The sequence below is a fragment of the Prionailurus viverrinus genome, chromosome B1 (genome assembly GCF_022837055.1).
Source record: "Prionailurus viverrinus isolate Anna chromosome B1, UM_Priviv_1.0, whole genome shotgun sequence".
NCBI lineage: Eukaryota > Metazoa > Chordata > Mammalia > Carnivora > Felidae > Prionailurus > Prionailurus viverrinus.
Genome location: NC_062564.1, coordinates 160,235,783 through 160,250,290, shown reverse-complemented (window position 1 = coordinate 160,250,290; position 14,508 = coordinate 160,235,783).

The following is a 14,508-nucleotide window of genomic DNA, read 5'->3' as shown; positions in this document are numbered from 1 at the left end:
TCATTTAGAAAGTATTGGGCAGTATAGCATTATGGGAAGAATGACAGTTTTGCAGTCAAACAGGACTGAATTTAAATCTTGCTTAGCCATTTCCTAGTTCTATGAACTTGAGCAAGTTATTTGCTTCCTGAATTTTAGTTTCTTTTCATCTATAAAATGGGAATAGTAACATTGTGGTTCTGATTAAAAATAAAGGATGCTAAGTGGCTAGCCCAGTATCTGGCATATGGAAGGCTACAATGAATAGTAGCTACTACTAATATAATTTGGCTATGTTAACAGAGTGTCTCTAGATCAATGAAAGTAGTTGACACACTGCTCAGTTTCACCTGGGGACACATGTTCAATTTGGGGCACTCCACTCTAAGATCTGTGTGTTGTGTGTATGTGTGTGTGTTCATGTGAGTGTGCATGATTGATTGAACATTTATAGTCTTTCTAAAGATGGTGGTCAGGAAGGCAAAGAGTCTGGAAAACATCATCTGAAGGAGATGGGGATATTTATCTTGGAAAAGAGAAAGCCTAGCTTGCGCTGCCTTTAAATATTTGCTGGTTACCCTTTGAAGCAGAAGTAGTCACATGTGCTGTAGATCCAAAGGATCTGTCCAATGGGTAAACTCTAGGAAGGCCAGACTCTGCAAGAAACAGTGTTGGCTCTCTAATAATTAGAGCTGCCCAATAGCAGAGTAGACCGCCTCTGTGTTGTCCCGGCCCTGGAATTATGCATTGGCAAATGTATGATTTGTGTATACACAGAGATTTCAACTTTGGACAGGAGCCTGGTTGAGAATGAACGCCAAGGCCCCATGTCTTCAGTGGCTGTCTTGCTCATTTTTCTTGTTAAGATCCTGCAGGAGGCACCACTCATAAAAGGCCCCTTGATATTAAATACCATTATAATTTTCAAGGAGCGGCGAATACTCATGGAATGTGAAAAGTGAAGTCTTCCTACCTTACACCTACTTGTCTCCCTAGAATGGAATTTCAACTTGGTTTAGGAGAGAGTGTCCCAGCAAGTGTTTCTTTTCAGAATGATTAAAGTCTCTGGGCCTATCTGGACTCATTCATTTTAACTATTCCATTTCCCAAGAATATCATCTCATTACTTTTTCAATGACCCAATATTTTCTGTACAAGTGAATGAGTCCAGAAAGTCATTTCAGCCATTGATTATTTTTGGTGACCTTCTGATCTGTTCTGAATCCCTTTTCTTTTAATTTCCATTTATGTCCTCCTGTCTTGTCATCTGTTCCGAGCTGAAAATAGTAACTTGGCTTGACCTTATTATCTACCATTTAAGATTTTATAGTCTTTGGTTAAATCTCATCTTAATAAGTACTGCTAGGCTGTAGAGTGTAGATTTTTTTTTTTTTAAGGCTGTTCTTTGCAGCTCATATCTGTTTTCACAGGACCAACTTTATTGTCCTTCTCTAAGTATGCCAAAATTTCACCTCATCTTTTTGGTAAGAGTTGGCTTCAAAGTCAGCCTTAAGAAGATATACTCATTTGGGGTGCCTAGGTGGCTAAGTTGGTTAAATGTCTGACTTTGGCTCAAGTCATGATCTTGTGGTTTGTGAGTTTGAGCCCCACATCAAACTGGAGCCTGCTTTGCATTCTATGTCTCACCCTTGCTCTCTGCCCATCCCACGCTTGTGCTCTCTCTCTCTTTCCCTTAAAAATAAACCTTAAAAAAGAAGATATACGTATTTGTTAGAAACAAAGAACACTCCTATTTAGCCTTGAACTATCTTGCAATTCTGTTTGTGAAAAAAATGCTACTTATATGAGACTTAAAATGCCACTGCGCAGGGCAGCCTACTAAGTGGTATTAGTTAGGTCTTAATGTGGCTGAATTGTTTAGCTGCTTTGGTAGGAGTAAATTTTGATGTGGGAAAAGAGACAGCGCACTGGGATAACTCTGGGTACATATTTGGCCAAGCAGTATTCTTTTCGGAAACGTTTATGGAATGCCTGTATATGAATTGGCAGTAGGATATGGAAGCACACACCAAAAAGACACACTAGTTGACTTTAGGGACCCCCTTGTGCAGGGATGTGGGCTGTACATTAAGACACATAAGAAAACATAAAGAAGTTTCAGAGCTTAGAAGGCAAACTTCAGGTTTTGAGAAGAATAGGATCTGGGCGGCTAAAGTCGTTTTTATACTCAGAAGTGGGGAAACGAAGACAAAGTGGTAGAAAAGAGTAATTTTATTCCATCTCTCTCAGATGATTTTTTTCATCGAGGAATAACAGTTTCTAGAGAATTTTAATTACCTTTCTATTATGTCCTGTCTGATTGGGCATTACTCAAAACCCATGTAATCGTTTGAGGTTTGGGCAGGACTTCTGATGTCCTTAGGGCCTTTGTTGGCAAATCCAATTTACGAGGAGGCAGCAAATCAGCAGGAAAGGAAAAGACTCCTCTTTCTTCATGGCTAAAGCCCTCCTCCTTCTCTCTGTCACCAAGTCTTTTTCATGTTCCCATGCCCAGTCCACATTCCACCCGCCCTAGCACACCTTCTCTGAACTTCCAGCTGGACGTGAGCTCTGCTCAGCTGCAGTGTGTTCAGCCATCACTCTCCAGAGCTCTGCTGTTGTGCTTGGCACCCACAGGCTGGCATTGCAAGCTGGCCTTTTCTGTTTATGGCAGAGGTTGGCCATGGTCATGTCACCATCATCACTCTCAAGTAGTGGGAGAAAAACTACCGGGTGAAGGTGCTAAGGTTATCATACAGGACAACATTCAGACTGGCCCTCCTTCAAGGGCTTACAATCCAGTACAGTTTCTCTGCAAATGAATTTGGCTGGTATTAACTGAGATCTATGAATTCTATGAGAACTTTAAAAGGTTGTGTTTTTCTTTCAATAATAATAAAGTATTTTTATCATATATGAGGATTGAAATTATATTTTGCATGATAATTTGCTATGATATATATTTTAAAGAATAAGAATGAAGTTTCTTAAGACTATTATTTATTTATTTAAAATGTTTTTAATGTTTATTTTTGAGAGAGAGAGAGAGAGACAGAGCATTGAGTGGGGGAGGGGCAGAGAGCGAGGGAGACACAGAACCCAAAGCAGGCTCCAGGCTCTGAGCTGTCAGCACAGAGCCTGATGCAGGGCTCAAATTCACAGACTGTGAGATCATGACCTGAGCCGAAGTCTGATGCTTAACTGACTGAGCCACCCAGGTGCCCCAAGACTCTATTATTTAAATTGAGGTTTTGTAGATAACATCTTGGGTCAAGAGACTATTATTTCTCCAAAAGAAGTCCTTATATTACTCAAGTTTGAAGGACATTGGTTTAGTTGATTTCATTCATTCATTCATTCATTCATTCATTCATTCATTCAACATTTATTGTATGACTATGTGTTATGTGCCAGGCACTGTGTCAGGCACATAAGCAAGTAGTTGGGACATACTGTAGGCTCCAGAATCCTAAGTGCTGTTACTGACTTATCAAGTAGCACCTTCCACATGGGTCAAGCCAACAGTTTTGCTATGCTTTGCTTTCTCCATCAATAAAACAAAAGTAAGAGTATCTTATCTATTTCTGTCCTCTCAGAGGCATAGAAAAACATCCTGGGATTTAAAAAAAAAACAAAAAATTACTTGTATCCAAATTTGGTGTCTCCAAGTCAGCTGCGAGAGCTAAATCCACATTTCTTCCTACCTCCTGCTAGTCTCAGTGGGAGGGATCTGGGACCCATGGAAGGTCTCAACCAGCTCTAGCAAAAATGGGTTCTACACTGCAGAGCATATTTTTCACAAGAGCTATTTTCAGATTGTTTATGCTGTCATCGACCTCCAATTTCACATTTCACAAACTCCCAGGGGGCCGAGGAGTTACTCCCTTGGAATCTTCTCTGCTTAGCAGGAACTCAAGGGCAGCATGCTGATGGGTCTGGTGTTTAAAGAACAATCTGTCACAAAGCTAAGGGGCTTATTACTCATTCTAACACTGAACACTAAATAAACAGCAGACTAGATGGAGACATAACCTGGGACCTTTTTACACAGAGCTAATATGAATAGCCATTAAAGTAGCACATTTGCAAACTCACACCCACTGAATCAGTTCTTGTTAAAAATGCCCAACTATCAGCATTCAGTTGCAACACAGTCAGCAAGAACTACAGCATGATGCTTGAACATGTCAGGGTAAATCTCTAACAGGGCCACTACCCTGCTAGTCCACTACTACTAGAACAGTAGTGGGATGAGCTTTGCTGTAAAGGTAATAAATGCCTTTTTTTTAAATTTTTTTTTCAACGTTTATTTTATTTTTGGGACAGAGAGAGACAGAGCATGAACGGGGGAGGGGCAGAGAGAGAGGGAGACACAGAATCGGAAACAGGCTCCAGGCTCTGAGCCATCAGCCCAGAGCCTGACGCGGGGCTGGAACTCTCGGACCGCGAGATCGTGACCTGGCTGAAGTCGGACGCTTAACCGACTGCGCCACCCAGGTGCCCCAATAAATGCCTTTTTAAGTATTCTAACCGACAGAGGTAGATATAGGATCATTCAATCCAGTCGTGCAAGTTGTTCTGATCCTGAGAGTCATAACCGGCAGTTTCCAAAGCTTCCACGCCTGGAGCCAGATCTCCATGAGCAACTAAAAGACATCATTTGTGGACACAGTAGGAGGCACTGTGTGGTCCTATCAGTGGCTACTCTCTCTGTGTGGAGCAAGAACTGCCAGGGACTTTAGGGGGTTATGGGGGACACGAACCTTTATTTAGTCAGCCAATATTTACTGAGTGTCTACTTTGTGCCAGACACCACACTATATGCCAGAGATATAGAGGTGGGTAAGACGCAGTCCCTACCTTACACATGCTTCTAGTCCAGGTGGAGGTACTGACAAGCGAAAGAGGCAATTTTAATGCAAAGCAGTCAGAGTGATACAGGTTGCTTGACCCAGTCTTGGAGGGTCTGAAAAGGCTTGTGGGAGCATGGGTGTTCAAACTGAGATCCTGTGGATGTGTAGGAGTTAACAGGTCAACTTGAGGAGATGGTAAAGTGTACAAGTCCCAAGGTGTGGACAGCATGTCAGTGTGGAAACCCATTTTAGATTGGCTGGTCAGAGAGTACGAGGTGGTAGAATAAGAAATGAGACAGGAGAAGTAAAATTCTTGATCACATTGCCTCCTAATTATTTTTCCCTGCATTCCTTCCCCCAAAAAAGAAATGGCAGGTACATCTGTCTGTGTGTATATGTGTGCATGTGCGTGCATGTGTGCGCGTGCTCAATAAAAGAAACAAAACAAAACCTCAAGTAACCTTTTCAATTGAAATGTTTAGGGGCGCCTGGGTGGTGCAGTCGGTTAAGCGTCCGACTTCAGCCAGGTCACGATCTCGCGGTCTGTGAGTTCGAGCCCCGCGTCAGGCTCTGGGCTGATGGCTCGGAGCCTGGAGCCTGTTTCTGATTCTGTGTCTCCCTCTCTCTCTGCCCTTCCCCTGTTCATGCTCTGTCTCTCTCTGTCCCAAAAATAAATAAAAAAAACGTTGAAAAAAAATTAAAAAAAAAAAAAGAAATGTTTAGTTTGCTTGGTTAGAGGCTATTTAGAAGTGAGGTGATGGTCTCTCTGCTTGCTCCAAGTCAGGCTGTGGAAAACATCACACCTGAGGCTAGTTATCATAGGATCTGTGACCTGGCATTTGCCAAGCTTCCAAATTCTCAACTGAAAATTCACTTTTTAAGGAAGAAAATTACTAGGGACTGTCTGTATAGAAACAAGGAACTGTGCTGGAGGGATGCTAGGAGCAAGCCTCCTGTGTGGATGCAAGAACGATGGGAGGGATACTGACAGTACAGATGGGCCTGAGGTCCCCCTGGGACCTGAGGCAGAGTATGGGTATGAATGTGGGTTTGGGGGTCTCTTGGCAAAGAAATGATTAGTGGGGAGGCTTCACTGTACAGATACTATAAATAAAAAAATGACATTCTATTTTCCTTTTCTCTGATTAGAAAAGATACATGTTCAGTATAGATGATTTAGAAAAATGTAAAGGAAACTAAAGGTTACCTGCAACTTTCATCCAGAGGCAACCATGGTTAACAGGAAATGCAATTATGTTTGGTCACACTTATGTGTAGATAGGTTTTACAAACAAAATTGGGAACCATATATGTTACTGTTTTTTGACTTGCTTTTTCACTTAGACTGTATCAGGAGCATTCCACATACATTAGCAGGTTCTTTGATGACATGATATGTAGTGGATATATGGTACTCTGTTATAAATATATAATTTATATTATAATCTATATTATATATATTATAATCTATTTGGTCAATTAATGATTTTTTTGACTTTCAGGCTATTTGAAAGTTTTTACTATTATTTATTACCTTGTGATGAATATCCTTTTTATTACTCTTTCTGTGCATTTCTCATCCTTTTTTTAAGACATAGTACTAGGATTAGAGTTATTGGATCAAAGACTGTCATTTTCAAAAAAAATTTTTTAGTGTTTATTTATTTTTGAGAGAGAGAGAGAGAGAGAGAGAGAGAGAGCAGGTGTGTGGGGGGGCAGACAGAGGGGGAAACAGAATATGAAACAAGCTCCAGGCTCCAAGCTGTCAACACAGAGCCCGATGTGGGGCTCGAACTCACGAACTGGGAGATCATAACCTGAGCTGAAGATGGATGCTTAACCAACTGAGCCACACAGGCGCCCCAAACAATGTCATTTTTAAAAACGTTTATTACTTAAGTTATTTTCCAGAAAGTTTATACCACATGGCATATTCAGCCAGGTGTAAGAGAATGCCAATGTCCTTGCATCCTCAGGAACACTGCATATTATTTAAAAATTTTTTAAATGTTTATTTATTTTTGAGAGAGAGAAAGAGAGAGACAGAGCGTGAGCAGGGGAGGGGCAGAGAGAGGGAGACACAGAATCTGAAGCAGGCTCCAGGCTCTGAGCTGCCAGCACAGAGCCGAACGTGGGGCTTAAACCCATGAACTGTGAGATCATGACCTGAGCTGAAGTTCGATGCTCAACTGACTGAACCACCCAGGTGCTCCAAAACTGTATATTATTAAAGTCTGTTTGACCAGTTTGTTTCTGTTAGAGATAACATGCAGGACACCTGGGTGGCTCAGTCCATTAAGTGTCTGACTTCAGCTCAGGTCATGATCTCACGGTTCGTGAGTTCAAGTCCTACGTAGGGCTCTGTGCTGACAGCTCAGAGCCTGCAGCCTGCTTCGGATTCTGTGTCTCCCTCTCTCTCTGCCCCACCCCCACTCTCACTGTGTGTCTCTCTCTCTTCAAAGTAAATAAACATTTAAAAAAATAAAAAAAAAAGAAATAACATACAATGATGGGTCTGTGCACTGGGTATTAGGATCTAGGACTTGAGGTCTAAAGATTCTAGACCCTACTTTTTACAGCACACTCTAAATTAAGTGCTAGATATGAAAGTGCTTTGTTAACTCGACGAGTCATACAAGTATAAAGATGTCACTGTGGTTGTCATGCCCAGCGGAGTTGGGTTGAGCTAGGATTCTGCTGAGACGCAGTCTGGTGTAGTAGAAAGAGTGCTGACTTTGTACAAGTCCTTGCTCCAGTATTTACTAGGTGTGTAACTATCTAAGTCGGCTTAAAATGCTATTAAAGACTACGTAGCTTAAACAATAGACATTTATATCTTATAATTCTAGAGGCTGGGCGATCCAAGATCAAGGTATTAGACTGATTTAGTTCCTAGTGAGAGCTCTCTTCTTGTTCTGTAGGGGGCTGCCTTCTTGCTGTGTCCTCACAGCCTCATGTGGCTAAGAGAGATCATCTCTCTCCTATCTCTTCTGGTAAAGGTACCAATTCCCTTCATGAGGGCTCCACCCTCATACTAATTCCCTTCTAAAGACCTCACCTCCTACTATTATCACACTGGGGGTAAAGGGCTTCAACATATGAATTTTGGGAGGACACAAACATTTAATCCACAGTGGTAACCTTGGGCGATTTATTTAACAACCAGAGGCTCAGTTTCTTCATTTTTCAACTGGGAGAATAATGCACAGAGGGGTGTTGTAAAACTCACATTACATAATGTGTGTGCATGGAACAGGTACTCCATCAAAGAGAGTTATTAGCCAGAATTACCAAAAGGTAATCACTTTCTGGATGTTACTCAGAGGGATGATCTATTTAGAATCTAGAGTCCACCTCTGCACAAAGTATTTAAAAATTATTGAGAAATGCACACACACACACTTCATTGATATTAGAACAATAGAGGGAAAAGGGATTTCAGCTTTTGTTGACAGGTGTTCTGTTTTGGGTTCCTGGACCCAATTCCAGTGTGTGTGTGTATGGGGGGAGGGGTGGGAAGGGGGAGGGAAGCCTCCCACCGAACACCAAGAAATTCTCAGACACCCTCCTGGTTTCCTTAATTCTGACACTATCTACCTGGAGATAGCATCAGATTCCACAGGTTAAAGGGTCAGTCATGTACGACTGGCTCTCCCCCTTCTCCCCCTCCCCACGGGGAGACAGGGGTAGGTGTCAGATGACAGACTAGGTACAGGTTGTTACCAGTACTTCTGACTGACTGGCTATAAATTTGAGGTTACCATGATCTCCTCTTTGTGTTTGATTAATTTGGTACAGTGGCCCACAGAACTTAGAGAAAGATTTTACTTACTTGATGATTGCTTTTTTTTTTAAATTTTTTGATGTTTATTTTATTTCTGAGAGAGAGAGACAGAGTATGAGTAGGGGAGGGGCAGAGACAGGGGGAGACACAGAATCTGAAGCAGGCTCCAGGCTCCAAGCCTTCAGCACAGAGCCCGATGTGGGGCTCGAACTCATGAACCGTGAGATCATGACCTGAGCTGAAGTTGGATGCTTAACTGACTGAGCCACCCAGGCGCCCCTAGATGGTTGTTTCACTATAACAAGAACTGCTAGATTGGGGCACCTGGGTGGCTCAGTCAGTTGAGCTTGAGCGTCCGAATTTGGCTGACATCATGATCTCACAGTTTGTGTGTGGGTTTGAGCCCCGCTTTGGATCCTCTGTGCCCCACTCTGTCTGCCCCTCCCCCCACCCACATGCACTCTCTCTCTCTCTCTCTCTCAAAAATAAAAAAATAAACATAAAAAAAAAAATAAAAGGAACTGCCAGAAGGAAGAGATGCAAAGGGCAAGGCATGGGGAAGAGGCCTGGAGCTTCCATGCCCTCTCCAGGGCATCACTCTTCTGGAATCTCCATGCTTTCACCAACTTGGAAGCTCTCCCAAACCGCATCCTTTTGGATTTTTATGGAGGCTTCATTACACAGGCATGATTGATTAACTCATTGGCCACTGGAGACTGAGCCAAACTCTAGTACCTCTCCTCTCCCTGGGGGTCAGGAGGGTGGGCCTAAAGATACCAATCCTGTAATCACAAGGTTGGTTCCTCTGCCAACCAGGCCCCATCCTTAGGTGACCTAGGGGAAATCCTAAAGTCACCGCATTAACAAAAGAAACCTTGATCATTCTTAGCACTTAAGAAATTCCTAGGGTTTTAGAAGGTCTGTGTGAGAAACAGGAGGAAGACCAAATATGTATTTCTTATTATAAGTCACAATATCACAAGGACCCTGGGGGCATGGCAAAGGTCCAGTGGTTGATTATCATTGTCATTTCTCCAGCGACTCCTGTTTTTGCTTTATTATTAAAGGCAGAAAAGAAACCCAGAACTCTGAGGGTTCAATCCCCATCCTTGACGGACACTGCCCACAGGCACACAAACCCACATGATTTCAATTTCTACATTTGTTTTTGTATTCATTTTAAGTGACCATTATTGAAAAGTTCCTTCCTAGAACTTCATTTGGGCCATACCTCTGACTTAATTCAAAGCTCCTTGTATTGGCTCTCGCCTTCACCCCCCTCCCCTTTTCCCTGTCTACTCATCCTGTTTCTCCTTCCTTTCCAGATTCCTCACCTGCAGCTGACTCCAGAAGCATTTTTCTTCTTTAAGTCTCTGCTCCGCAGGCCACCCTCTTCCCCTCATCATTTCTCATTTCTCACCGCGAAAATCTCTCCTTTCTCTCTTTATGGCTTCCTGAGACCTGAAAAGAGGTAATTTAAATTTGGCAATTATGACGACAACGAAACACCTTTTGTGAAAAGTAGAGTTTAAAATTCAGGAGTTTGCTGGTCTGGAAACATAACTCTCTGTGTCTTCCTTCTGTGGATACCCCTGCAGGGGTGCTTCTAAGGTCACCTCTGACCTCTTTGCTGAACCAGAATGAGCTAAGAACCAGCTATCACGTGCAGGTGGGTGACTTCTCCACTTGGAGGGGTGAGGGTGCAGTGAACCAGAGATACTAGGTTCAGGTTCAGCCTAGCATCTTCTACCTAAAATGAGCTTCCTAACCTTCTTCCCCCCCTTCCCGAGGAATCTTTGCCCTCCCACACTCTGTACTCTGCCCCTGGGCTGTTCCATGCTCCAGTCACATGGTGGCATTAGGTAGCTGGAATCATGGAGTGGGGAGGTTGGGGGTACAATTTCTTCTCTGCCAGTGACTAGTCACCTCCTGTGGGCTGTTCATGGCAACCTTTTCCTCCATCCTTGGAGCAGGGCCTCCTGAAGATTTCTCCCCCTCTGTTATGAAGTGCCTTGAGCACTCCAAAAGTGAGCAGCAAATGTATTAGTGCATACTAACATCCTCCTTTCCTGGCACGCATCTAGGCTACCACTTAAACAACTGGGCTCCAAACCTGCTAAAATCAGGTTTCAGGAGGAGGACATGGGAAGTATGGAATGTGCAGCCTGTCTCCAGACAGGTGCCATCTGCTCTCATCAGAGAGATCTAGCAGCTCTGGCTTGGGAGGGAGGGGCCTCCAGGTGTTTAGAAGGAAGCCTGCTCCTGCCTTAAACTTCCAGAGACTTTGCTCTTTTGTTTTGTTTAGTTGTGTTTTTGTCTGGCAGGCTGAAAGAAAGCCTGTCTTACTTTCCAAGAGAACAATTGTTCCAATGTTCTAAGAAATTAAGTCCCTGGGAAAAAAATCTTGTTTGAGAGGGCTTGTAATGGCTCCTTGACCACATGCTGGGCTGCCCAATTTATAAAAGAGAAATATTACAGAAGTTGGGAGCCAAAGTTGGTGTGCACAGCCATTGCTTAAAAAGGAATGGATGTTTCTTGGGGACAGATCCTCCCCCCAGGCCCCCCAGCATTTATTTAGTCTGGAGAGAATCTGTCAGCCAGGCTCCCACTCCTACATCCCAGGAAGAGCTAGGCCCATTCATTGTACTCTGCATTCAGAAATGATAATAATTCCTCTGAGCCTAATGGGGCCCAGGAGAATGGGATTGGAACTGCTTTTTATGTGTCTGTGTGGGGTTTTCCATTTTGCAGGTGTTTTCTATTGCCAGCCTGTGGAGTTGCCCACTGAGTCAAAAATACATTACTGTGAAGATAGGCCTTTTGGAGGTATCTTGTATCACATTTTTTATTTCCCTCCCAATAACAAGAGCATTTAGCCCCAGATTTAAAATGATCCTTTCCTATATTTTATATTAAAGACTTGGCCTGCAAGATTGATCTAAGGACTAAAGCATAACTTTAGGTCTCCTGGATATCTTCCTCCTCTTTGGGGGTCCCCCATCCTGCCTGTCCCCTACACCCTTTACCAAGCTGCTGTTCTGCATCCTATCAAAGTGCTTTGTTTGTGTATCATATCCTGTCAGCTGATTCCTGTTAAAATGTTAGCCAATATTAGGATACTCTGGGGGGGGGGGGGAGGGGGGTATTTGCATTTTAATAGGTAGCTTGAATATGGAAAAGCTTCAGACTGAAGCAGCACATCCTCACTGGGGAAAAGGCAGGCCATCTTGGATGGGCTGAGGGTGTGTGAGATTGGAAACATTATCAAATCCTACTGTGTATGTTCTAAGATGCATTGGTGTGGCCTCTGAGCAGAGGTCAAAGACTGAATGAAAGGTGCTCCTTTATGTTCCCAACCCTAGGAGAAAATAGGGGCTGCTGTGGGAGCACAGTCAGCAGTGACCATGCTACAGTGTGGTCAGATTTAGCATATAAAAGTACAAGATGCCCAACTAAGTTTGCATGTCCAATAAACAATGAACACTTTTTAGCATGAATATGTCCCATGTGATATTTGGGACATACTAATACAAAAAAATTCTTGTTTATCTGAATTCGTATTTAACTGGGTGTATTGTTGTTAAAAAATAATTTCTTTCTTTGTTAAAAAATGTTTATATATTTATTGTGAGAGAGAGTGAGCACGTGTGTATGTGTGTGTGCACATGCACAGGAGAGGGGCAGAGAGACAGGGAGAAAGAAAGTCCCAAGCAGGCTCTGTGCTTTCAGTGCAGAGCCCAATGTGGGGCTCCATCTCACAAACTGGGAGATCATGACCTGAGCAGAAATCAATCTTAACCGACTGAGCCACCCCGGAAAATAATTTCTAAAGAGATAAAATCATAACCCCTATGCAAACATAAACATGTATCAAAGGTTAAACTCCTTGATTAATGAGAGAACAAGTAAGATGTTACAGTTGGTTCAAAAGAGAATTCAGCACACATATAGACACATACATATGTACAATCAGGAAATGCTGAAATCAATTAGCTAATAGAGGCAAAACTAGCCATATTCATAGGGAAATAATCAATTGCATTCCAGTGGGAAAAATTAATTTGCATTTCTCTGGACAAGAGTCATGGGCATTACTCTCAGTTTTCTACAATTTGCAATAGTTATAAAATAGGTCAAAGATAATGAAGGCACAGATAACTAGGACGGGTGTGTTAGAATATCCAGTAATAATTTTTGCCAATTTTTTAAAAGTTTATTTATTTATTTTGAGAGAGAAAGATAGAGAGCATGTGCATGAGTGAAACGGGCTGAGAGAGAGGGAGAAAGAGAATCCCAAGCAGGCTCCACACTTTCAGCACACAGCCCAACATGAGGCTCAATTTCAAGAACTGTGAGATCATGACCTGAGCTGAAACCAACGGTTGGACCCTTAACCAACTGAGCCACCCATGCACCCCCAGTTTTGCCCATTTTAAAGTCTTTTATAAGCTCTCCTAACAATGTCATGATATTTCCTGTCTCAGGGCCTTTGCAAGTGATGGTTCCCCCACCTCCTTAGTAATCTTGTATTTGTTATTGATATCCCAAAAATCTTTACCTCTGGGAATCCCTCTCTGACCCTCAGTCTGGATTAGATTCATGCTCTACAGCATAGGAACATGTTTCTTTCATTAGAGCATTTATGTCACTTTGTAATTCATGCTTTTTACTGAGGTCTGTAATTTCTTGCAGGATCTAGCCTCTGTTCTCATTAGCTTCCTCTTTAATAATTATACTCTGTTCATACTTTTCTCCTGTCTGTTACTTGACCATAACAAGTTCTTCCCTGCCACAGAGACTTTGCACCTGCTGTTCTCTGTGCCTGGATTTTTTTTCTCTTGGCTTTTGCATGGCATGTTTCTTTTTCATGTCTCAGGTCTCAGTTGAGTACCAGGAAGGCCTATCCTGATCATCTTATCTTAAGATGCTCCCTTCCCCACCCTTACTTTTTATCCCAGTGGAACCTTAGTGCAGATCAGAATCCCCTCATGGGCTTGTTAAAACATAGATTTCTGGGGTCCACGCCCAGAGTTTTTGATTCAGGCATTAGGGAGAGGCATTAGGATCTGTGTTTTAACATGTTCTTGGGTGATGCTGATGATGCTGGCTTGGGCACCACTCCTGGACAAACAATGCTCTGATTATTTTCTTTCAAAACATAACATTATTCCCCTCATCTTTTAATGATTTGCTTTCTGTCTCCTACACAACTGATAGCTCCATATGTGGAGAGACATTGATGACCCTATTCTCTGCTTTATCCACAGTACTGAGGGCAGTGCCTGGTTTTATAAAAGATAATAAATACTTTTTGAATGGATGAACAATTTTCTCTCTTTTGCTCCTGTTCTGTACTATTATAAAGGGTTTGTTCACCAAAGCACTGCTGAATTCAGGTGCTGACACTAAGCCAAAGGGATTGGCTTTCATCACTAAGTTTGTGGAGGAGCGGTCTTGATAAACCACACCAATATCTGATCAGTGTCTGTTGGGACCTGTGCTGTCCCATGAGTGTAACCTCCTCTCTAAGGCCAATGTCATGAACCTGCCGTTTGTTAGATGACATCAGGGCTTTGGGTACTGTTGGCAGGGTCCAGGCTGACCTGGGTTTTATGAAGACTAGTGCTATGATGACCAGTTAGAAGACATAGGCAGGTAAAGGTGGGGAGGGCCTTGTGCACTGGCTTCCTGTGTGCCTTCCCATGAGGCAGCTTGTGGAGAGTAACAGAGAGAGTTGGGAGCAAGGCCATCCCTCCTCTAAGTTTGGCAGTAGGTGATGCTCTTACATCTTTAGCCTTTGTATCTTCTTAAATGTCTTTGGGTCCTTTGCCCTTCTAGTCCTAACTTCTGGGCCTCCTGATGCCAATATTCTATTCCACATTCTACTGTCTT